This window comes from Triturus cristatus, chromosome 2_2 (assembly GCF_964204655.1).
Source record: "Triturus cristatus chromosome 2_2, aTriCri1.1, whole genome shotgun sequence".
NCBI lineage: Eukaryota > Metazoa > Chordata > Amphibia > Caudata > Salamandridae > Triturus > Triturus cristatus.
This window is the reverse complement of record NC_140582.1, coordinates 464,148,421-464,174,436: the sequence shown is the minus strand read 5'-3', so window position 1 is coordinate 464,174,436 and position 26,016 is coordinate 464,148,421.

The window sequence follows — 26,016 nt, the reverse complement described above, 5'->3', positions numbered from 1 at the left end:
ATCCTAACTTCTGTGAATACCAAAAGTAGTAAGTTTAGGATTTTGTCTTAAGTTAGTTCTTTGAATCGGCCCCAGGATTTTTCTCAATTTAGTAGTCCTAAATTTAGGACTCCTAACTTTAGGACTCCTAAATGCCTTCTGTGAATACCGAAAGTCTTAAAATTAGGATTTTTCTCAGTTTAGTAGTAGTATAGTTAGGACTCCTAACTTTAGGACTCCTAAATGCCTTCTGTGAATACCGAAAGTCTTAAAATTAGGATTTTTCTCAATTTAGTAGTCCTAAGTCTAAATTTAGGACTACTAAACTGAGAAAAATCCTAATTTTAAGACTGTCGGTATTCACAGAAGGCATTTAGGAGTCCTAAAGTTAGGAGTCCTAACTATACTACTACTAAACTGAGAAAAATCCTAACTTTAAGACTTTCGGTATTCACAGAAGGCATTTAGGAGTCCTAAAGTTAGGACTCCTAACTTCTGTGAATACCGAAATGAGTAAGTGCCTTCTGTGAATACCAAAATGAGTAAGTGCCTTCTGTGAATACCAAAATGGTAGTAAGTTTAGGATTTTGTCTTAAGTTAGTTCTGTGAATCGGGCCCGAGGAATACAGATTTCCTGTTTGCGATCCTCTCTGAATCGCAATTAGGAAATCAGCATGCATAATGTATGAAACTCTTTTTAGTTTCATTAGCAATACCAAGTGGGTCGCAACTAGACCTACCTCATGCATACAAATGTGGTAGGTCGCTATTTGCGACCAATTAGAAATCGCAATAGTGAGAAGTTGGCCTGATGTATGATGTCACTAGTTCTAGTGTACACCTTATATCAGTCCAAATACCCTTATGGTGATTGGTTGTAAAGTCAACCTTATAGACCAGCTATCCTAGTGGTAGCATGGACAAGAGCAGTCTTAGGCTAAACTCTGAATGGCATGTGAAGCCAGCTGTGATATTACCACAACAAAGGTTGGACACTGTTCCAAGGATAGGGTCCAGAGGTTGACCCATATGTCTTATAAAAAAGACAAAAAGAAAAGAGGGGGAGTCCTGGGTTGAGCAGACCCACCACAAGGGGGAAAGCACATATGTTGCCTCTTGTTGCCCTCACACACCCCGAAGGGTGTCATGCTTCATCATCGGGCTATGCTCCTCGTCGGGCCGGCGCTGCAATTCCCAACAGGCCCCCGAAGGGTCACTTTCTCGGAGATCTTTTTGAGGCATGCCGGATGGTGTATGAGGGTGTGTGGGGTGTGGGTTCTAAAGAGTGTAGCTAAAGTGTGTGCAATGTGAATTAAAAAAATGACTGGGGATTATGTTGGTTTAGTCACCCTCCTGTCAACAATAAAAAACTCTCATTTTGAGTATGGTCCCCAAGGACACATTGTGCCTCGGTGTCATTAAAACGGTCAACATGTTTCATACACCATCCGGCATGCCTCAAAAAGATCTCCGAGAAAGTGACCCGGCCCGACGAGGAGCATAGCCCGATGATGAAGCATGACACCCTTCGGGGTGTGTGAGGGCAACAAGAGGCAACATATATGCTTTCCCCCTTGTGGTGGGTCTGCTCAACCCAGGACTCCCCCTCTTTTCTTTTTGTCTTTTTTATAAGACATATGGGTCAACCTCTGGACCCTATCCTTGGAACAGTGTCCAACCTTTGTTGTGGTAATATAACCTTTGGGAGCATGGACACTGGACCATTAACCGGCTCCTTGGTCCCCCCCCCCCCTCTTTTTGATGGAATATTTGCACGGCAGTTCTGCCGAGGGACCGTTTATCTTTTCTTTCCCTTCTGTTTTCCATTTCCTTTCATACACGAGACCTATATATTCTCAAGATGGGATGCTCCAAGGCTCATACATGAGTGATACTTCCTCCCTGTAATGTGGCTGTTCACTACCCACCCATTTCTTTTGCAACAACATACAAGATGAAGTAACTGCATTATCCCAGACAAATACGTGGTATGGGCTATTCTCCTTGTGTTTTCATCACTAGCCATTATGGATATGCCTCTTGTGATTTACGTTTAGAGTTCAGTAGACGCTGTCATTAGGAGGATTTTTACCGACCACGATTATGACAAGACCGCTTCACCCTGGCACTGACCGGTACACGTTTCATGAGCTGTGTTTTGACTGTATATAGAGTGCCAGTAAGAATAAGCCTCCACTCGGGACGCCCATGCTCAGGGGATCACTAGTCCCGGTCTGCGCATGCACAGTAAGGGCGCAGCTCCACGCATGCGCTTCTGCAATTTACAGCTAGGCACGCCCCGGAAGGAGGATTCACCAAGGAACCTACGAGTTTAAAAACCTCCGTCCCGCTGCCTCCAATGCATCACTGGCTTGGCGGTCGGACGCGTAGGTTTAAGAGTGCAGGCACCTGCCATCTACAGTGAGTACCCGATAATGAGAGGGGGTTAGGTCACGTAACCGATGCCTTTGGATGTGATGGTTGCACCTCGTGTCCATTTGTGCTTATCTTTTATTATGCCTTTGTCCTAGCAACCTGATACGGTGCGGGCGACTAATCGCCAATAGCCATTGAAGTGAGTCCTGCTCATTGAGAGGTAAGAATACCTCAAGGGAGGATGTTTTTGAATGTCTAGTTAGACTTGTTTAGGGTCTCAAGAAGTGGAGAAGCCCCGCTTACAATGGAACGTATATTATTACGAACAGGGAGTTTCTCCGCTCGTCATATAAAGGGATTTCCTTATAAATTTGACACGCCACGTTACACCTGCCTTGGTATCCTCCTTGTCTTGAGTAAAAACAGATGAGGGAGTTATGTTTCCCCACTTGGTCCCGTCTTTTTTTGCTTTTTATTTGTATGACACTGGTATGTTGTGCACACGATTGTGGCACACTACGTTGCATTAAGCTAGTCTAATGCACGTCCTTTGTAACTATATTTTCTTTTGTTTCTGTGTCCTAGGTCATGTTCAGGAGCAGTACAATTGGCCCGCCCTGACATATATTGTGGGTATTTATTTATATATTTTTATATTCACGTACACACTCACGTGCATTTCACTACTTTTTGCACTTCTTTGGTCCTGATGAAGCGCCAACGACTCTAGCAGCGACAGAGGCGCGAAACATGTTGACCGTTTTAATGACACCGAGGCACAATGTGTCCTTGGGGACCATACTCAAAATGAGAGTTTTTTATTGTTGACAGGAGGGTGACTAAACCAACATAACCCCCAGTCATTTTTTTAATTCACATTGCACACACTTTAGCTACCCTCTTTAGAACCCACACCCCACACACCCTCATACACCATCCGGCATGCCTCAAAAAGATCTCCGAGAAAGTGACCCTTCGGGGGCCCGTTGGGAATTGCAGCGCCGGCCCGACGAGGAGCATAGCCCGATGATGAAGAATGACACCCTTCGGGGTGTGTGAGGGCAACAAGAGGCAACATATGTGCTTTCCCCCTTGTGGTGGGTCTGCTCAACCAAGGACTCCCCCTCTTTTCTTTTTGTCTTTTTTATAAGACATATGGGTCAACCTCTGGACCCTATCCTTGGAACAGTGTCCAACCTTTGTTGTGGTAATATAACCTTTGGGAGCATGGACACTGGACCATTAACCGGCTCCTTGGTCCCCCCCCCCCCCTTTTTTTGATGGAATATTTGCACAGCAGTTCTGCCGAGGGACCGTTTATCTTTTCTTTCCCTTCTGTTTTCCATTTCCTTTCATACACGAGACCTATATCTTCTCAAGATGGGATGCTCCAAGGCTCATACATGAGTGATACTTCCTCTCTGTAATGTGGCTGTTCACTACCCACCCATTTCTTTTGCAACAACATACAAGATGAAGTAACTGCATTATCCCAGACAAATATGCGGTATGGGCTATTCTCCTTGTATTTTCATCACTAGCCATTATGGGTATGCCTCTTGTGATTTACGTTTAGAGTTCAGTAGACGCTGTCATTAGGAGGATTTTTACCGACCACGATTATGACAAGACCGCTTCACCCTGGCACTGACCGGTACACGTTTCATGAGCTGTGTTTTGACTGTATATAGAGTGCCAGTAAGAATAAGCCTCCACTCGGGACGCCCATGCTCAGGGGATCACTAGTCCCGGTCTGCGCATGCACAGTAAGGGCGCAGCTGCACGCATGCGCTTCTGCAATTTACAGCTAGGCACGCCCCGGAAGGAGGATTCACCAAGGAACCTACGAGTTTAAAAACCTCCGTCCCGCTGCCTCCAATGCATCACTGGCTTGGCGGTCGGACGCGTAGGTTTAAGAGTGCAGGCACCTGCCATCTACAGTGAGTACCCGATAATGAGAGGGGGTTAGGTCACGTAACCGATGCCTTTGGATGTGATGGTTGCATCTCGTGTCCATTTGTGCTTATCTTTTATTATGCCTTTGTCCTAGCAACCTGATACGGTGCGGGCGACTAATCGCCAATAGCCATTGAAGTGAGTCCTGCTCATTGAGAGGTAAGAATACCTCAAGGGAGGATTTTTTTGAATGTCTAGTTAGACTTGTTTAGGGTCTCAAGAAGTGGAGAAGCCCCGCTTACAATGGAACGTATATTATTACCAACAGGGAGTTTCTCTGCTCGTCATATAAAGGGATTTCCTTATAAATTTGACACGCCACGTTACACCTGCCTTGGTATCCTCCTTGTCTTGAGTAAAAACAGATGAGGGAGTTATGTTTCCCCACTTGGTCCCGTCTTTTTTTGCTTTTTATTTGTATGACACTGGTATGTTGTGCACACGATTGTGGCACACTACGTTGCATTAAGCTAGTCTAATGCACGTCCTTTGTAACTATATTTTCTTTTGTTTCTGTGTCCTAGGTCATGTTCAGGAGCAGTACAATTGGCCCGCCCTGACATATATTGTGGGTATTTATTTATATATTTTTATATTCACGTACACACTCACGTGCATTTCACTACTTTTTGCACTTCTTTGGTCCTGATGAAGCGCCAACGACTCTAGCAGCGACAGAGGCGCGAAACATGTTGACCGTTTTAATGACACCGAGGCACAATGTGTCCTTGGGGACCATACTCAAAATGAGAGTTTTTTATTGTTGACAGGAGGGTGACTAAACCAACATAACCCCCAGTCAGTTTTTTTAATTCACATTGCACACACTTTAGCTACCCTCTTTAGAACCCACACCCCACACACCCTCATACACCATCCGGCATGCCTCAAAAAGATCTCCGAGAAAGTGACCCTTCGGGGGCCGTTGGGAATTGCAGCGCCGGCCCGACGAGGAGCATAGCCCGATGATGAAGCATGACACCCTTCGGGGTGTGTGAGGGCAACAAGAGGCAACATATGTGCTTTCCCCCTTGTGGTGGGTCTGCTCAACCCAGGACTCCCCCTCTTTTCTTTTTGTCTTTTTTATAAGACATATGGGTCAACCTCTGGACCCTATCCTTGGAACAGTGTCCAACCTTTGTTGTGGTAATATAACCTTTGGGAGCATGGACACTGGACCATTAACCGGCTCCTTGGTTCCCCCCCCCCCTCTTTTTGATGGAGCCAGCTGTGATACCATATATAATCCCTTGAATACCAAATGAAAGGACACCACAACAGATATATATATAAAATAAAGTGTATTTATTCTAGTCATACATTAAGTCACACAGGTAAGTAATACAGTTAAGCCCTAGGGGCCACGCAAACCATATACTAAGTAAGTGGTATAAGGACCACTGTCACGGAAATAGAATAGGCCTAGGCCTAGGGAATCGCTGGGGCTACACTACACTAGCAACAGTTAGGAAGTGGGAGGCCCACGGGATTCAGGTGCAGAGTGGAAACACTCACGCGTAATGCGTATAGTCGATAGAAATAGTACAGTTTAGATATAAACAGTTTAAGGACACTTCTGAAGCAGCTAGAGAGTCGAGACTCGGAAACTAGACCTTAGGATAGTCACTACCCTTGTGAGCACCGAAGTACCCAAGTTACCTAGCCCACAGGCTGCGGGTGCATAGGTGTGAACTTGCGTCGGGTTTCGTCGTGGACTTCTATGGATGCCTGAAGGAAAGTTGCTGACAGGCAGTCAGTGAAGAGTGTCCGGTGGATCCCAAGGCTGGGATCAAGAAGAGAGAAGACCTGCAAGCAGAAGGGACAGAGTCAAGGTCACTAGCCAGTGACCAAGTGGAACCAGGAAGGAACCAGGCGATGTCGTGAAGATTGCAGGTGAAGGTGAAGCTTGTCGCTGCAGCCACGAGGACCAGGGAACGTCGAGGACAACCAGGACCAGGAGACGAGCTGTCCCACGAAGGCTCTTGCTGTCGGCGGCGTCGAAGTTGGACTAGGACTCACCAAGCCTTGGCAAGCGGAACCCACGAAGAACGGAGGACTTGCTTCTGGTGCAGACCAGGAAGGTCTGGGGTGCTTCTCTTTTTCAAAGAAGCAGGAGCCAGTCTGGAGGAGCCAAACCAGCGGTGAAGATTTCAGGATGCGTCGTCACAAAGGCCACTAGCCAGCGGGCAAGCAACCGGACAGACGCGGCAAGCAGGAAAATGCAGAAGGGCCCCACGCAGGACTCGTGGAGTGTGGGGGGCTGATCTTCGGTGCAGATGGTGCTTGGGGTTGGGGCTTCTCAATCCCCGGTGCACAACTTCGAGGGTGCCTCAGAAGCTGCGCTTGAAGATACTAGCCACTTTTCCCAGGTAGCCGGTTCCACGTCTCTCGTCGCCTCCATGGATCTCAACTCGGCTGTGGATGTGGATCAGGGTCGGAGAAGTCTGGAAGTCAAGGCTCTGGTCGGGCTCTGCAGTCGGTCCCTCGTAGAACTTTAGCAAAGCAAAGGGTAGTCTCTTGATGGTGCCTGTTTGCACAGGGTAGCCACTCCTTGGCCACAAGGGAGATTCTTCAGTCTTCTTCTTTCGTCGAATGTCGAAGGTCCAGAGTTTCTGTTCAAGTTGCAGGTTCAGGATAATCTAATCTCCTGGGGCCCAGCTACCACTCTTATACTAATCTGGGGGGCTGGGTTGCCTGCTAGGTCACGCCTTATGGGTGGGACCTGGGAGGGGGGTGGTTACACCCCCTTCCCTTTGTCCAGTTTCGCGCCAGGACTGGGGCTGGAGTGCCCCAGCACCGGTTTGAACTGGACTATGCATGGAGCACCTTGTGTGCCCCAGGCATGTCTCATTCCTTTCAGCCCTCCCTGCCCCAATACACTAAAGTCTGTCTGGGGAGGTGCTAACACCTCCCCAAGCAGGAAACCTATTGTCCAAGCCTCCCTTGCCGGGATCACTCCCAGCAGCAGGAGGTCAGACTTGTGTCTGTGGCAGCAGCATCCATTTTGTGATGCTGAGGCTTTGGTTAGAGTTAAACAGCAAAGTAGGATTTTAACATGTCTCTCCCTCTAGAAGGGGGGAATAATATCCTCATCACCAGAAATGGTATGGGGGTATTATTCCAAAGTGTTAGACACCTTACACAACATGTTTTGATAAAGCCAAACCATAGTTAACATAACCGTTTAAGATTATAAGGCACTTTAAGAGTATATGGTAGGCTATATCATAGAACAGCTATAAGGACATGGTTCCGAAAGCTGCAGACAGGCTCAGCTCATGCTAGAGCACCATCTCACATGTTACCAAGCACTCTGCCTCCAGGATTGTTAAGGCCTGCCATAGGAGTGGCTGATAGGTACACATGTGTCTATTTTAAAGGTAGATATAGGTATACTATATCTAAGCAAGGGGTGATTACACGACCTTGCCCCAGCTGAGTGATCAGCCAGTTGTGTCTGATTGGAAGGCCAGACCAGGGGTGGCATAATACATGCTGCAGCCCCTGGGAGGCCTAGGGTACACCTATGCCCTGGGTACCTAGGGTACACTGTACGGGGTCCAATAAGGTGATCCTTACCAATTGAGTATGTACCTAGGGTACATGGAGTCCATTTTAAAGAGAAAGCAGACAGCCTGAGACCCTGAATGGCAGGATCTCATGCCAACTAAGTTGAAAAACCAGCTAGACACTAGGCAAAAGGTTGGGGGTAACCATAGTCAGATATCCACCTTCCTACACAACCCCCCCCCCAAACGAAAGGAGATAAGGCTGGCCTTGACAAGGTAAGCCTCTATTGCCTAAGTGGCCATATAAGGAAGAACCAGCACTGGCATGGTTACCCCCTGTCTCATGGTCCACTAAGCAATCCCTCACCCTAAAGGTATCATAGGGTCTCCACCATAGGGAATCTCTACCTTTGGTGTGTCTTTGCAAAGTAAAAGGCTGGTGTTGAGATGGAGTACTGAAGTGAGGGTCCTCAAAGTGAGGCCTCAGCTTCCTCCAATCATCCTCCACCATGGATGCCTTTCTTTCTTTCACTGAGTTGCACTGTGCTCTCAGGGTCAGCCTCTGGCTACCTAAAGCTGGAGGCTGGGTCCCTTTTGTGGGCTTACTGGAGGGACAGGTCAGGTTTGGGGCCCTAAGGTCCCATGTTTGCCTGTGCCCAACAGAATCCCTCTGGGGGAGGTCCCTAACTACCGGTAAAGGGGATCCCTCAGGAATGTTTTTACCCATCACCTGGCTAGGGCTACTAGCCAGGCAATCCTCATTCTTTTGATGGGGGGGGGGGTTCTTGTGGACAGGGGCCCTCTTGGGGTCCACTGGCCTCCCTGACCTCTGCAGCCCTGGGCTGACTGAGGCAGGATAGAGAGAGACAGGCTACCTGCACCAGACTGGGTCCCACCTTGGAAGGGGCCACTGACATCAGAGGCTCTGCCAGGCCAGGCCTGGCTACCTCTGGGGCAGTTCCTTCACAAGGGGTGAGGTCAGATCCCTGAGGAGGCTGACCTTTTCCTAATGTCTGGGGAGAGGGAGACTTTTCTTCCTCCCCACTACTCTCTGTTTGTGTGGAGTGATCCATAGTTTCAGGCTTCACTACACCTATGTCAGTCTGAGTATGGGCTGAGACCATTACAGCCTTGCCAACCTTTTCAGGGTGGCACTCAGTTTGGGTTTGAGCTGTGACTGTCACAGCTCTGCCAATCTCTACAGGGAAGTCTGTCTTTGCCTGGGCTGTGGCTACCACTGCCCTTCCAACCTTTTCAGGGAGGAAATCTACTTGGACAGGGGTTGTGGCTGGCACAACCCCACTACCCTTTTGTGAAAGGCCTACCATTTTAGAATGGGTGTCTTGTTCAACTCCAGCCCAAGCTGAGAGTTCTAAGTCATTCCCCAGTAAGCAGTCCACAGGCAAGGTTGGAGACACTGCCACCCTTTTAGGGCCAGTGACACCTCCCCAGCTGAGACATACCTCTGCCATGGGATGACTGTTCTGTTTGCCATCAATGTTAGTTACCTGGTATGAGAAACCAGGCAAAAGCTGCTCAGAGGGAACTAGCCTATGGGCCACCATAGTGATGCTAGCTCCAGTGTCTCTGTAGGCCTCAGCTTTTCTACCATTGATGTAGGGCTCCTGTCTGTACCTACCCAAAGTGTTGGGACAGGCAGTGAAGTTGGCAAACCCCATGCCACCATCACAGACAAGAGTAGCTGCTGTAGGGGAATTGGCTAAGCCAGGATCCCCCTGTGTTCCCCAAGAAAACCCAACCACATTTTTGGGGGCACTCCCACCACCTGGGGGATTACTGCTGACAGTAATAGGTGGTGTGACAGGAGTAGTTGGAGGAACAGTTTTGTTTTTAGCCTTTGGGCAACTGCTGTCAGTTTTCCAATGCCCAGGAGTTTTACACTCATGGCAGTAAGGCTTTTTCACTGTGGTAGAGGAGGGAGCTTGGGACCCACCACCCTGTGTGGAGTTTTGGGGCCCTGAGGAAGATTTCTCTTTTGCTTTATCCCCACCCTTCTCTTGAGGGTTGGTGGTATCTTTCTTTTGGTCACCACCCTGATTTTTAGGCCTAATCCTGGTCCTGACCCATTTATCTGCCCTCTTTCCCAATTCTTGGGGAGAGGTCAAATCTGAGTCTACCAGGTGTTGATGGAGAAGCTGGTTCTGACAATTACTAAGGATCTGCTCCCTCATAATCAAGTTGTACAATCCTGTATAGTCCTGCACCTTGCTGCCAGTTAACCAACCTTCCAAAGCCTTAGTGGCACAATCCACAAAATCAGACCAGTCCTGTGTCTGTGTCTTCTGGGTGTCTCTGAACAACAACCTATATTGCTCAGTGGTTAAGCCAAACCCATCTATCAGAGCACTCTTCAGGACTTTGTAATTGTTAGCATCCTCATCACTGACTGTTAGGAGCTTGTCTCTACCTTTGTCAGAAAAGGAGAGCCACAAGATAGCTGCCCACTGACTCTGGGGTACCTGCTGTACTTTGCAGGCCCTCTCCAAAGCAGTCATCCACTTGTGGATGTCATCCCCATTCTGATATGGGGGGACTATCTTGCTTAGGTTTATATGGTCATAAGACCTATCCCTATCTCTAGGAATGTTGCTGCCACCAGTGGGTTCTGACCCACACAATTTTTGCTCTCTAGCCAGAGCAAGCTTCTCCTTGGCAAGGGCAAGTTCTTCCCTCTGAATCCAAAGATTAGCTTCCCTCATTCTGGCTTCATGCTCCTTTCTCTCAGGGGAAGTCATTCCCCTGTGAGAGGAAGCATTGGAGCTTCTTGAGTGATAGGAGTGGAGAGAGTCCCCTGAGGGAGATCTACCCCTCCTATCTCTCTTTTTAAGGTTACTTGGGGGCCTGTAAGGGAAGCTCCCATGCAAGCTCCCATGCAAGCTTAAGTTAGCCTGACTGGGGTCTTGCTACCTCCCTCTTCCCCTGAGGTCTCTTCTAACTCATCTGTATCAGCTAAGTCAGGGGTCTCTTCTGTGGAGGGGAGGCCCGTATCTACAGGTATGGCGCCATACTTGGCAGCTCTTTCAGCATCATAGGCCTCCAGAAACTCCACTAGCTGTCTAAGGGTAGGGTTGGAACCCTGTTTTAATCTCCTGGAGGTACACAGTTGTCTCATCTCCTGGAAAGTGAATGCATCATATCTAGAGGGAATCTGTGTAGGATTCTGCTCTCCTGAGGGAGTATCAGTGTGATCTCCATTCAGGGACATGATTCTAGTGAGCGTGTGGTGTGTGCACCTACCTACACTAGTTGTTTCTACTAAACGTCTCTAGTAGTTGTAGTCAGGGTGTGTTACCCCCTTCAACCTACAACCACTAAGTCCAGTAGGACTTAAGTATTATAATTTATGTTATATGTACCTAGACAATATCTGTGTGATCTTTCAATTTAGTATCTCAAGATTACAATGGTATTACAACAGCAAGCTCAGATCCCAACCGCTGCTCACCAATGTGAGAAGTTGGCCTGATGTATGATGTCACTAGTTCTAGTGTACACCTTATATCAGTCCAAATACCCTTATGGTGATTGGTTGTAAAGTCAACCTTATAGACCAGCTATCCTAGTGGTAGCATGGACAAGAGCAGTCTTAGGCTAAACTCTGAATGGCATGTGAAGCCAGCTGTGATACCATATATAATCCCTTGAATACCAAATGAAAGGACACCACAACAGATATATACATAAAATAAAGTGTATTTATTCTAGTCAAACCCTCAGCACTCTTTATGAGATTAGAGGTAAGTACAACACAGTCTTATTTAAGCATACATTAAGTCACACAGGTAAGTAATACAGTTAAGCCCTAGGGGCCACGCAAACCATATACTAAGTAAGTGGTATAAGGACCACTGTCACGGAAATAGAATAGGCCTAGGCCTAGGGAATCGCTGGGGCTACACTACACTAGCAACAGTTAGGAAGTGGGAGGCCCACGGGATTCAGGTGCAGAGTGGAAACACTCACGCGTAATGCGTATAGTCGATAGAAATAGTACAGTTTAGATATAAACAGTTTAAGGACACTTCTGAAGCAGCTAGAGAGTCGAGACTCGGAAACTAGACCTTAGGATAGTCACTACCCTTGTGAGCACCGAAGTACCCAAGTTACCTAGCCCACAGGCTGCGGGTGCATAGGTGTGAACTTGCGTCGGCTTTCGTCGTGGACTTCTATGGATGCCTGAAGGAAAGTTGCTGACAGGCAGTCAGTGAAGAGTGTCCGGTGGATCCCAAGGCTGGGATCAAGAAGAGAGGAGACCTGCAAGCAGAAGGGACAGAGTCAAGGTCACTAGCCAGTGACCACGTGGAACCAGGAAGGAACCAGGCGATGTCGTGAAGATTGCAGGTGAAGGTGAAGCTTGTCGCTGCAGCCACGAGGACCAGGGAACGTCGAGGATGACCAGGACCAGGAGGCGAGCTGTCCCACGAAGGCTCTTGCTGTCGGCGGTGTCGAAGTTGGACTAGGACTCACCAAGCCTTGGCAAGCGGAACCCACGAAGAACGGAGGACTTGCTTCTGGTGCAGACCAGGAAGGTCTGGGGTGCTTCTCCTTTTCAAAGAAGCAGGAGCCAGTCTGGAGGAGCCAAACCAGCGGTGAAGATTTCAGGATGCGTCGTCACAAAGGCCACTAGCCAGCGGGCAAGCAACCGGACAGAAGCGGCAAGCAGGAAAATGCAGAAGGGCCCCACGCAGGACTCGTGGAGTGTGGGGGGCTGATCTTCGGTGCAGATGGTGCTTGGGGTTGGGGCTTCTCAATCCCCGGTGCACAATTTCAAGGGTGCCTCAGAATCTGCGCTTGAAGATACTAGCCACTTTTCCCAGGTAGCCGGTCCCACGTCTCTCGTCGCCTCCACGGATCTCAGCTCGGCTGTGGATGTGGATCAGGGTCGGAGAAGTCTGGAAGTCAAGGCTCTGGTCGGGCTCTGCAGTCGGTCCCTCGTAGAACTTTAGCAAAGGGTAGTCTCTTGATGGTGCCTGTTTGCACAGGGTAGCCACTCCTTGGCCACAAGGGAGATTCTTCAGTCTTCTTCTTTCGTCGAATGTCGAAGGTCCAGAGTTTCTGTTCAAGTTGCAGGTTCAGGATAATCTAATCTCCTGGGGCCCAGCTACCACTCTTATACTAATCTGGGGGGCTGGGTTGCCTGCTAGGTCACGCCTTATGGGTGGGACCTGGGAGGGGGGTGGTTACACCCCCTTCCCTTTGTCCAGTTTCGCGCCAGGACTGGGGCTGGAGTGCCCCAGCACCGGTTTGAACTGGACTATGCATGGAGCACCTTGTGTGCCCCAGGCATGTCTCATTCCTTTCAGCCCTCCCTGCCCCAATACACTAAAGTCTGTCTGGGGAGGTGCTAGCACCTCCCCAAGCAGGAAACCTATTGTCCAAGCCTCCCTTGCCGAGATCACTCCCAGCAGCAGGAGGTCAGACTTGTGTCTGTGGCAGCAGCATCCATTTTGTGATGCTGAGGCTTTGGTTAGAGTTAAACAGCAAAGTAGGATTTTAACATGTCTCTCCCTCTAGAAGGGGGGAATAATATCCTCATCACCAGAAATGGTATGGGGGTATTATTCCAAAGTGTTAGACACCTTACACGACATGTTTTGATAAAGCCAAACCATGGTTACCATAACCGTTTAAGATTATAAGGCACTTTAAGAGTATATGGTAGGCTATATCATAGAACAGCTATAAGGACATGGTTCCGAAAGCTGCAGACAGGCTCAGCTCATGCTAGAGCACCTTCTCACATGTTACCAAGCACTCTGCCTCCAGGATTGTTAAGGCCTGCCATAGGAGTGGCTGATAGGTACACATGTGTCTATTTTAAAGGTAGATATAGGTATACTATATCTAAGCAAGGGGTGATTACACGACCTTGCCCCAGCTGAGTGATCAGCCAGTTGTGTCTGATTGGAAGGCCAGACCAGGGGTGGCATAATACATGCTGCAGCCCCTGGGAGGCCTAGGGTACACCTATGCCCTGGGTACCTAGGGTACACTGTACGGGGTCCAATAAGGTGATCCTTACCAATTGAGTATGTACCTAGGGTACATGGAGTCCATTTTAAAGAGAGAGCAGACAGCCTGAGACCCTGAATGGCAGGATCTCAGGCCAACTAAGTTGAAAAACCAGCTAGACACTAGGCAAAAGGTTGGGGGTAACCATAGTCAGATATCCACCTTCCTACACAACCCCCCCCCCCCCAAACGAAAGGAGATAAGGCTGGCCTTGACAAGGTAAGCCTCTATTGCCTAAGTGGCCATATAAGGAAGAACCAGCACTGGCATGGTTACCCCCTGTCTCATGGTCCACTAAGCAATCCCTCACCCTAAAGGTATCATAGGGTCTCCACCATAGGGAATCTCTACCTTTGGTGTGTCTTTGCAAAGTAAAAGGCTGGTGTTGAGATGGAGTACTGAAGTGAGGGTCCTCAAAGTGAGGCCTCAGCTTCCTCCAATCATCCTCCACCATGGATGCCTTTCTTTCTTTCACTGAGTTGCACTGTGCTCTCAGGGTCAGCCTCTGGCTACCTAAAGCTGGAGGCTGGGTCCCTTTTGTGGGCTTACTGGAGGGACAGGTCAGGTTTGGGGCCCTAAGGTCCCATGTTTGCCTGTGCCCAACAGAATCCCTCTGGGGGAGGTCCCTAACTACCGGTAAAGGGGATCCCTCAGGAATGTTTTTACCCATCACCTGGCTAGGGCTACTAGCCAGGCAATCCTCATTCTTTTGATGGGGGGGGGTTCTTGTGGACAGGGGCCCTCTTGGGGTCCACTGACCTCCCTGACCTCTGCAGCCCTGGGCTGACTGAGGCAGGATAGAGAGAGGCAGGCTACCTGCACCAGACTGGGTCCCACCTTGGAAGGGGCCACTGACATCAGAGGCTCTGCCAGGCCAGGCCTGGCTACCTCTGGGGCAGTTCCTTCACAAGGGGTGAGGTCAGATCCCTGAGGAGGCTGACCTTTTCCTAATGTCTGGGGAGAGGGAGACTTTTCTTCCTCCCCACTACTCTCTGTTTGTGTGGAGTGATCCATAGTTTCAGGCTTCACTACACCTATGTCAGTCTGAGTATGGGCTGAGACCATTACAGCCTTGCCAACCTTTTCAGGGTGGCACTCAGTTTGGGTTTGAGCTGTGACTGTCACAGCTCTGCCAATCTCTACAGGGAAGTCTGTCTTTGCCTGGGCTGTGGCTACCACTGCCCTTCCAACCTTTTCAGGGAGGAAATCTACTTGGACAGGGGTTGTGGCTGGCACAACCCCACTACCCTTTTGTGAAAGGCCTACCATTTTAGAATGGGTGTCTTGTTCAACTCCAGCCCAAGCTGAGAGTTCTAAGTCATTCCCCAGTAAGCAGTCCACAGGCAAGGTTGGAGACACTGCCACCCTTTTAGGGCCAGTGACACCTCCCCAGCTGAGACATACCTCTGCCATGGGATGACTGTTCTGTTTGCCATCAATGTTAGTTACCTGGTATGAGAAACCAGGCAAAAGCTGCTCAGAGGAAACTAGCCTATGGGCCACCATAGTGATGCTAGCTCCAGTGTCTCTGTAGGCCTCAGCTTTTCTACCATTGATGTAGGGCTCCTGTCTGTACCTACCCAAAGTGTTGGGACAGGCAGTGAAGTTGGCAAACCCCATGCCACCATCACAGACAAGAGTAGCTGCTGTAGGGGAATTGGCTAAGCCAGGATCCCCCTGTGTTCCCCAAGAAAACCCAACCAAATTTTTGGGGGCACTCTTACCACCTGGGGGATTACTGCTGACAGTAATAGGTGGTGTGACAGGAGTAGTTGGAGGAACAGTTTTGTTTTTAGCCTTTGGGCAACTGCTGTCAGTTTTCCAATGCCCAGGAGTTTTACACTCATGGCAGTAAGGCTTTTTCACTGTGGTAGAGGAGGGAGCTTGGAACCCACCACCCTGTGTGGAGTTTTGGGGCCCTGAGGAAGATTTCTCTTTTGCTTTATCCCCACCCTTCTCTTGAGGGTTGGTGGTATCTTTCTTTTGGTCACCACCCTGATTTTTAGGCCTAATCCTGGTCCTGACCCATTTATCTGCCCTCTTTCCCAATTCTTGGGGAGAGGTCAAATCTGAGTCTACCAGGTGTTGATGGAGAAGCTGGTTCTGACAATTACTAAGGATCTGCTCCCTCATAATCAAGTTGTACAATCCTGTATAGTCCTGCACCTTGCTGCCAGTTAACCAACCTTCCAAAGCCTTAGTGGCACAATCCACAAAATCAGACCAGTCCTGTGTCTGTGTCTTCTGGGTGTCTCTGAACAACAACCTATATTGCTCAGTGGTTAAGCCAAACCCATCTATCAGAGCACTCTTCAGGACTTTGTAATTGTTAGCATCCTCATCACTGACTGTTAGGAGCTTGTCTCTACCTTTGTCAGAAAAGGAGAGCCACAAGATAGCTGCCCACTGACTCTGGGGTACCTGCTGTACTTTGCAGGCCCTCTCCAAAGCAGTCATCCACTTGTGGATGTCATCCCCATTCTGATATGGGGGGACTATCTTGCTTAGGTTTATATGGTCATAAGACCTATCCCTATCTCTAGGAATGTTGCTGCCACCAGTGGGTTCTGACCCACACAATTTTTGCTCTCTAGCCAGAGCAAGCTTCTCCTTGGCAAGGGCAAGTTCTTCCCTCTGAATCCTCAGATTAGCTTCCCTCATTCTGGCTTCATGCTCCTTTCTCTCAGGGGAAGTCATTCCCCTGTGAGAGGAAGCATTGGAGCTTCTTGAGTGATAGGAGTGGAGAGAGTCCCCTGAGGGAGATCTACCCCTCCTATCTCTCTTTTTAAGGTTACTTGGGGGCCTGTAAGGGAAGCTCCCATGCAAGCTCCCATGCAAGCTTAAGTTAGCCTGACTGGGGTCTTGCTACCTCCCTCTTCCCCTGAGGTCTCTTCTAACTCATCTGTATCAGTTAAGTCAGGGGTCTCTTCTGTGGAGGGGAGGCCCGTATCTACAGGTATGGCACCATACTTGGCAGCTCTTTCAGCATCATAGGCCTCCAGAAACTCCACTAGCTGTCTAAGGGTAGGGTTGGAACCCTGTTTTAATCTCCTGGAGGTACACAGTTGTCTCATCTCCTGGAAAGTGAATGCATCATATCTAGAGGGAATCTGTGTAGGATTCTGCTCTCCTGAGGGAGTATCAGTGTGATCTCCATTCAGGGACATGATTCTAGTGAGCGTGTGGTGTGTGCACCTACCTACACTAGTTGTTTCTACTAAACGTCTCTAGTAGTTGTAGTCAGGGTGTGTTACCCCCTTCAACCTACAACCACTAAGTCCAGTAGGACTTAAGTATTATAATTTATGTTATATGTACCTAGACAATATCTGTGTGATCTTTCAATTTAGTATCTCAAGATTACAATGGTATTACAACAGCAAGCTCAGATCCCAACCGCTGCTCACCAATGTGAGAAGTTGGCCTGATGTATGATGTCACTAGTTCTAGTGTACACCTTATATCAGTCCAAATACCCTTATGGTGATTGGTTGTAAAGTCAACCTTATAGACCAGCTATCCTAGTGGTAGCATGGACAAGAGCAGTCTTAGGCTAAACTCTGAATGGCATGTGAAGCCAGCTGTGATACCATATATAATCCCTTGAATACCAAATGAAAGGACACCACAACAGATATATACATAAAATAAAGTGTATTTATTCTAGTCAAACCCTCAGCACTCTTTATGAGATTAGAGGTAAGTACAACACAGTCTTATTTAAGCATACATTAAGTCACACAGGTAAGTAATACAGTTAAGCCCTAGGGGCCACGCAAACCATATACTAAGTAAGTGGTATAAGGACCACTGTCACGGAAATAGAATAGGCCTAGGCCTAGGGAATCGCTGGGGCTACACTACACTAGCAACAGTTAGGAAGTGGGAGGCCCACGGGATTCAGGTGCAGAGTGGAAACACTCACGCGTAATGCGTATAGTCGATAGAAATAGTACAGTTTAGATATAAACAGTTTAAGGACACTTCTGAAGCAGCTAGAGAGTCGAGACTCGGAAACTAGACCTTAGGATAGTCACTACCCTTGTGAGCACCGAAGTACCCAAGTTACCTAGCCCACAGGCTGCGGGTGCATAGGTGTGAACTTGCGTCGGCTTTCGTCGTGGACTTCTATGGATGCCTGAAGGAAAGTTGCTGACAGGCAGTCAGTGAAGAGTGTCCGGTGGATCCCAAGGCTGGGATCAAGAAGAGAGGAGACCTGCAAGCAGAAGGGACAGAGTCAAGGTCACTAGCCAGTGACCACGTGGAACCAGGAAGGAACCAGGCGATGTCGTGAAGATTGCAGGTGAAGGTGAAGCTTGTCGCTGCAGCCACGAGGACCAGGGAACGTCGAGGACGACCAGGACCAGGAGGCGAGCTGTCCCACGAAGGCTCTTGCTGTCGGCGGTGTCGAAGTTGGACTAGGACTCACCAAGCCTTGGCAAGCGGAACCCACGAAGAACGGAGGACTTGCTTCTGGTGCAGACCAGGAAGGTCTGGGGTGCTTCTCCTTTTCAAAGAAGCAGGAGCCAGTCTGGAGGAGCCAAACCAGTGGTGAAGATTTCAGGATGCGTCGTCACAAAGGCCACTAGCCAGCGGGCAAGCAACCGGACAGAAGCGGCAAGCAGGAAAATGCAGAAGGGCCCCACGCAGGACTCGTGGAGTGTGGGGGGCTGATCTTCGGTGCAGATGGTGCTTGGGGTTGGGGCTTCTCAATCCCCGGTGCACAATTTCAAGGGTGCCTCAGAATCTGCGCTTGAAGATACTAGCCACTTTTCCCAGGTAGCCGGTCCCACGTCTCTCGTCGCCTCCACGGATCTCAGCTCGGCTGTGGATGTGGATCAGGGTCGGAGAAGTCTGGAAGTCAAGGCTCTGGTTGGGCTCTGCAGTCGGTCCCTCGTAGAACTTTAGCAAAGCAAAGGGTAGTCTCATGATGGTGCCTGTTTGCACAGGGTAGCCACTCCTTGGCCACAAGGGAGATTCTTCAGTCTTCTTCTTTCGTCGAATGTCGAAGGTTCAGAGTTTCTGTTCAAGTTGCAGGTTCAGGATAATCTAATCTCCTGGGGCCCAGCTACCACTCTTATACTAATCTGGGGGGCTGGGTTGCCTGCTAGGTCACGCCTTATGGGTGGGACCTGGGAGGGGGTGGTTACACCCCCTTCCCTTTGTCCAGTTTCGCGCCAGGACTGGGGCTGGAATGCCCCAGCACCGGTTTGAACTGGACTATGCATGGAGCACCTTGTGTGCCCCAGGCATGTCTCATTCCTTTCAGCCTTCCCTGCCCCAATACACGAAAGTCTGTCTGGGGAGGTGCTAGCACCTCCCCAAGCAGGAAACCTATTGTCCAAGCCTCCCTTGCCGAGATCACTCCCAGCAGCAGGAGGTCAGACTTGTGTCTGTGGCAGCAGCATCCATTTTGTGATGCTGAGGCTTTGGTTAGAGTTAAACAGCAAAGTAGGATTTTAACATGTCTCTCCCTCTAGAAGGGGGGAATAATATCCTCATCACCAGAAATGGTATGGGGGTATTATTCCAAAGTGTTAGACACCTTACACGACATGTTTTGATAAAGCCAAACCATGGTTACCATAACCGTTTAAGATTATAAGGCACTTTAAGAGTATATGGTAGGCTATATCATAGAACAGCTATAAGGACATGGTTCCGAAAGCTGCAGACAGGCTCAGCTCATGCTAGAGCACCATCTCACATGTTACCAAGCACTCTGCCTCCAGGATTGTTAAGGCCTCCCAAAGGAGTGGCTGATAGGTACACATGTGTCTATTTTAAAGGTAGATATAGGTATACTATATTTAAGCAAGGGGTGATTACACGACCTTGCCCCAGCTGAGTGATCAGCCAGTTGTGTCTGATTGGAAGGCCAGACCAGGGGTGGCATAATACATGCTGCAGCCCCTGGGAGGCCTAGGGTACACCTATGCCCTGGGTACCTAGGGTACACTGTACGGGGTCCAATAAGGTGATCCTTACCAATTGAGTATGTACCTAGGGTACATGGAGTCCATTTTAAAGAGAGAGCAGACAGCCTGAGACCCTGAATGGCAGGATCTCAGGCCAACTAAGTCGAAAAACCAGCTAGACACTAGGCAAAAAGTTGGGGGTAAACATAGTCAGATATCCACCTTCCTACACAACCCCCCCCCCCCAAACGAAAGGAGATAAGGCTGGCCTTGACAAGGTAAGCCTCTATTGCCTAAGTGGCCATATAAGGAAGAACCAGCACTGGCATGGTTACCCCCTGTCTCATGGTCCACTAAGTAATCCCTCACCCTAAAGGTATCATAGGGTCTCCACCATAGGGAATCTCTACCTTTGGTGTGTCTTTGCAAAGTAAAAGGCTGGTGTTGAGATGGAGTACTGAAGTGAGGGTCCTCAAAGTGAGGCCTCAGCTTCCTCCAATCATCCTCCACCATGGATGCCTTTCTTTCTTTCACTGAGTTGCACTGTGCTCTCAGGGTCAGCCTCTGGCTACCTAAAGCTGGAGGCTGGGTCCCTTTTGTGGGCTTACTGGAGGGACAGGTCAGGTTTGGGGCCCTAAGGTCCCATGTTTGCCTGTGCCCAACAGAATCCCTCTGGGGGAGGTCCCTAACTACCTGTAAAGGGGATCCCTCAGGAATGTTTTTACCCATCACCTGGCTAGGGCTACTAGCCAGGCAATCCTCATTCTTTTGATGGGGGGGGGGGGGTTCTTGTGGACAGGGGCCCTCTTGGGGTCCACTGGCCTCCCTGACCTCTGCAGCCCTGGGCTGACTGAGGCAGGATAGAGAGAGGCAGGCTACCTGCACCAGACTGGGTCCCACCTTGGAAGGGGCCACTGACATCAGAGGCTCTGCCAGGCCAGGCCTGGCTACCTCTGGGGCAGTTCCTTCACAAGGGGTGAGGTCAGATCCCTGAGGAGGCTGACCTTTTCCTAATGTCTGGGGAGAGGGAGACTTTTCTTCCTCCCCACTACTCTCTGTTTGTGTGGAGTGATCCATAGTTTCAGGCTTCACTACACCTATGTCAGTCTGAGTATGGGCTGAGACCATTACAGCCTTGCCAACCTTTTCAGGGAGGCACTCAGTTTGGGTTTGAGCTGTGACTGTCACAGCTCTGCCAATCTCTACAGGGAAGTCTGTCTTTGCCTGGGCTGTGGCTACCACTGCCCTTCCAACCTTTTCAGGGAGGAAATCTACTTGGACAGGGGTTGTGGCTGGCACAACCCCACTACCCTTTTGTGAAAGGCCTACCATTTTAGAATGGGTGTCTTGTTCAACTCCAGCCCAAGCTGAGAGTTCTAAGTCATTCCCCAGTAAGCAGTCCACAGGCAAGGTTGGAGACACTGCCACCCTTTTAGGGCCAGTGACACCTCCCCAGCTGAGACATACCTCTGCCATGGGATGACTGTTCTGTTTGCCATCAATGAAAGTTACCTGGTATGAGAAACCAGGCAAAAGCTGCTCAGAGGGAACTAGCCTATGGGCCACCATAGTGATGCTAGCTCCAGTGTCTCTGTAGGCCTCAGCTTTTCTACCATTGATGTAGGGCTCCTGTCTGTACCTACCCAAAGTGTTGGGACAGGCAGTGAAGTTGGCAAACCCCATGCCACCATCACAGACAAGAGTAGCTGCTGTAGGGGAATTGGCTAAGCCAGGATCCCCCTGTGTTCCCCAAGAAAACCCAACCAAATTTTTGGGGGCACTCCCACCACCTGGGGGATTACTGCTGACAGTAATAGGTGGTGTGACAGGAGTAGTTGGAGGAACAGTTTTGTTTTTAGCCTTTGGGCAACTGCTGTCAGTTTTCCAATGCCCAGGAGTTTTACACTCATAGCAGTAAGGCTTTTTAACTGTGGTAGAGGAAGGAGCTTGGGACCCACCACCCTGTGTGGAGTTTTGGGGCCCTGAGGAAGATTTCTCTTTTGCTTTATCCCCACCCTTCTCTTGAGGGTTGGTGGTATCTTTCTTTTGGTCACCACCCTGATTTTTAGGCCTAATCCTGGTCCTGACCCATTTATCTGCCCTCTTTCCCAATTCTTGGGGAGAGGTCAAATCTGAGGCTACCAGGTGTTGATGGAGAAGCTGGTTCTGACAATTACTAAGGATCTGCTCCCTCATAATCAAGTTGTACAATCCTGTATAGTCCTGCACCTTGCTGCCAGTTAACCAACCTTCCAAAGCCTTATGGGCACAATCCACAAAATCAGACCAGTCCTATGTCTGTGTCTTCTGGGTGTCTCTGAACAACAACCTATATTGCTCAGTGGTTAAGCCAAACTCATCTATCAGAGCACTCTTCAGGACTTTGTAATTGTTAGCATCCTCATCACTGACTGTGAGGAGCTTGTCTCTACCTTTGTCAGAAAAGGAGAGCCACAAGATAGCTGCCCACTGACTCTGGGGTACCTGCTGTACTTTGCAGGCCCTCTCCAAAGCAGTCATCCACTTGTGGATGTCATCCCCATTCTGATATGGGGGGACTATCTTGCTTAGGTTTCTATGGTTATAAGACCTATCCCTATCTCTAGGAATGTTGCTGCCACCAGTGGGTTCTGACCCACACAATTTTTGCTCTCTAGCCAGAGCAAGCTTCTCCTTGGCAAGGGCAAGTTCTTCCCTCTGAATCCTCAGATTAGCTTCCCTCATTCTGGCTTCATGCTCCTTTCTCTCAGGGGAAGTCATTCCCCTGTGAGAGGAAGCATTGGAGCTTCTTGAGTGATAGGAGTGGAGAGAGTCCCCTGAGGGAGATCTACCCCTCCTATCTCTCTTTTTAAGGTTACTTGGGGGCCTGTAAGGGAAGCTCCCATGCAAGCTCCCATGCAAGCTTAAGTTAGCCTGACTGGGGTCTTGCTACCTCCCTCTTCCCCTGAGGTCTCTTCTAACTCATCTGTATCAGTTAAGTCAGGGGTCTCTTCTGTGGAGGGGAGGCCCTTATCTACAGGTATGGCACCATACTTGGCAGCTCTTTCAGCATCATAGGCCTCCAGAAGCTCCACTAGCTGTCTAAGGGTAGGGTTGGAACCCTGTTTTAATCTCCTGGAGGTACACAGTTGTCTCATCTCCTGGAAAGTGAATGCATCATATCTAGAGGGAATCTGTGTAGGATTCTGCTCTCCTGAGGGAGTATCAGTGTGATCTCCATTCAGGGACATGATTCTAGTGAGGGTGTGGTGTGTGCACCTACCTACACTAGTTGTTTCTACTAAACGTCTCTAGTAGTTGTAGTCAGGGTGTGTTACCCCCTTCAACCTACAACCACTAAGTCCAGTAGGACTTAAGTATTATAATTTATGTTATATGTACCTAGACAATATCTGTGTGATCTTTCAATTTAGTATCTCAAGATTACAATGGTATTACAACAGCAAGCTCAGATCCCAACCACTGCTCACCAATGTGAGAAGTTGGCCTGATGTATGATGTCACTAGTTCTAGTGTACACCTTATATCAGTCCAAATACCCTTATGGTGATTGGTTGTAAAGTCAACCTTATAGACCAGCTATCTTAGTGGTAGCATGGACAAGAGCAGTCTTAGGCTAAACTCTGAATGGCATGTGAAGCCAGCTGTGATACCATATATAATCCCTTGAATACCAAATGAAAGGACACCACAACAGATATATATATAAAATAAAGTGTATTTATTCTAGTCAAACCCTCAGCACTCTTTATGAGATTAGAGGTAAGTACAACACAGTCTTATTTAAGCATACATTAAGTCACACAGGTAAGTAATATAGTTAAGCCCTAGGGGCCACGCAAACCATATACTAAGTAAGTGGTATAAGGACCACTGTCATGGAAATAGAATAGGCCTTGGCCCAGGGAATCGCTGGGGCTACACTACACTAGCAACAGTTAGGAAGTGGGAGGCCCATGGGATTCAGGTGCAGAGTGGAAACACTCACGCGTAATGCGTATAGTCGATAGAAATAGTACAGTTTAGATATAAACAGTTTAAGGACACTTCTGAAGCAGCTAGAGAGTCGAGAGTCGAGACTCGGAAACTAGACCTTAGGATAATCACTACCCTTGTGAGCACCGAAGTACCCAAGTTACCTAGCCCACAGGCTGCGGGTGCATAGGTGTGAACTTGCGTCGGCTTTCGTCGTGGACTTCTATGGATGCCTGAAGGAAAGTTGCTGACAGGCAGTCAGTGAAGAGTGTCCGGTGGATCCCAAGGCTGGGATCAAGAAGAGAGGAGACCTGCAAGCAGAAGGGACAGAGTCAAGGTCACTAGCCAGTGACCAAGTGGAACCAGGAAGGAACCAGGCGATGTCGTGAAGATTGCAGGTGAAGGTGAAGCTTGTCGCTGCAGCCACGAGGACCAGGGAACGTCGAGGATGACCAGGACCAGGAGGCGAGCTGTCCCACGAAGGCTCTTGCTGTCGGCGGCGTCGAAGCTGGACTAGGACTCACCAAGCCTTGGCAAGCGGAACCCACGAAGAACGGAGGACTTGCTTCTGGTGCAGACCAGGAAGGTCTGGGGTGCTTCTCTTTTTCAAAGAGGCAGGAGCCAGTCTGGAGGAGCCAAACCAGCGGTGAAGATTTCAGGATGCGTCGTCACAAAGGCCACTAGCCAGCGGGCAAGCAACCGGACAGAAGCGGCAAGCAGGAAAATGCAGAAGGGCCCCACGCAGGACTCGTGGAGTGTGGGGGGCTGATCTTCGGTGCAGATGGTGCTTGGGGTTGGGGCTTCTCAATCCCCGGTGCACAATTTCGAGGGTGCCTCAGAAGCTGCGCTTGAAGATACTAGCCACTTTTCCCAGGTAGCCGGTCCCACGTCTCTCGTCGCCTCCACGGATCTCAGCTCGGCTGTGGATGTGGATCAGGGTCGGAGAAGTCTGGAAGTCAAGGCTCTGGTCGGGCTCTGCAGTCGGTCCCTCGTAGAACTTTAGCAAAGCAAAGGGTAGTCTCTTGATGGTGCCTGTTTGCACAGGGTAGCCACTCCTTGGCCACAAGGGAGATTCTTCAGTCTTCTTCTTTCGTCGAATGTCGAAGGTCCAGAGTTTCTGTTCAAGTTGCAGGTTCAGGATAATCTAATCTCCTGGGGCCCAGCTACCACTCTTATACTAATCTGGGGGGCTGGGTTGCCTGCTAGGTCACGCCTTATGGGTGGGACCTGGGAGGGGGGTGGTTACACCCCCTTCCCTTTGTCCAGTTTCGCGCCAGGACTGGGGCTGGAGTGCCCCAGCACCGGTTTGAACTGGACTATGCATGGAGCACCTTGTGTGCCCCAGGCATGTCTCATTCCTTTCAGCCCTCCCTGCCCCAATACACTAAAGTCTGTCTGGGGAGGTGCTAGCACCTCCCCAAGCAGGAAACCTATTGTCCAAGCCTCCCTTGCCGAGATCACTCCCAGCAGCAGGAGGTCAGACTTGTGTCTGTGGCAGCAGCATCCATTTTGTGATGCTGAGGCTTTGGCTAGAGTTAAACAGCAAAGTAGGATTTTAACATGTCTCTCCCTCTAGAAGGGGGGAATAATATCCTCATCACCAGAAATGGTATGGGGGTATTATTCCAAAGTGTTAGACACCTTACACGACATGTTTTGATAAAGCCAAACCATGGTTACCATAACCGTTTAAGATTATAAGGCACTTTAAGAGTATATGGTAGGCTATATCATAGAACAGCTATAAGGACATGGTTCCGAAAGCTGCAGACAGGCTCAGCTCATGCTAGAGCACCATCTCACATGTTACCAAGCACTCTGCCTCCAGGATTGTTAAGGCCTGCCATAGTAGTGGCTGATAGGTACACATGTGTCTATTTTAAAGGTAGATATAGGTATACTATATCTAAGCAAGGGGTGATTACACGACCTTGCCCCAGCTGAATGATCAGCCAGTTGTGTCTGATTGGAAGGCCAGACCAGGGGTGGCATAATACATGCTGCAGCCCCTGGGAGACCTAGGGTACATCTATGCCCTGGGTACCTAGGGTACACTGTACGGGGTCCAATAAGGTGATCCTTACCAATTGAGTATGTACCTAGGGTACATGGAGTCCATTTTAAAGAGAGAGCAGACAGCCCGAGACCCTGAATGGCAGGATCTCAGGCCAACTAAGTCGAAAAACCAGCTAGACACTAGGCAAAAAGTTGAGGGTAACCATAGTCAGATATCCACCTTCCTACACAGCTATCACAGGGATGGTAGCCTG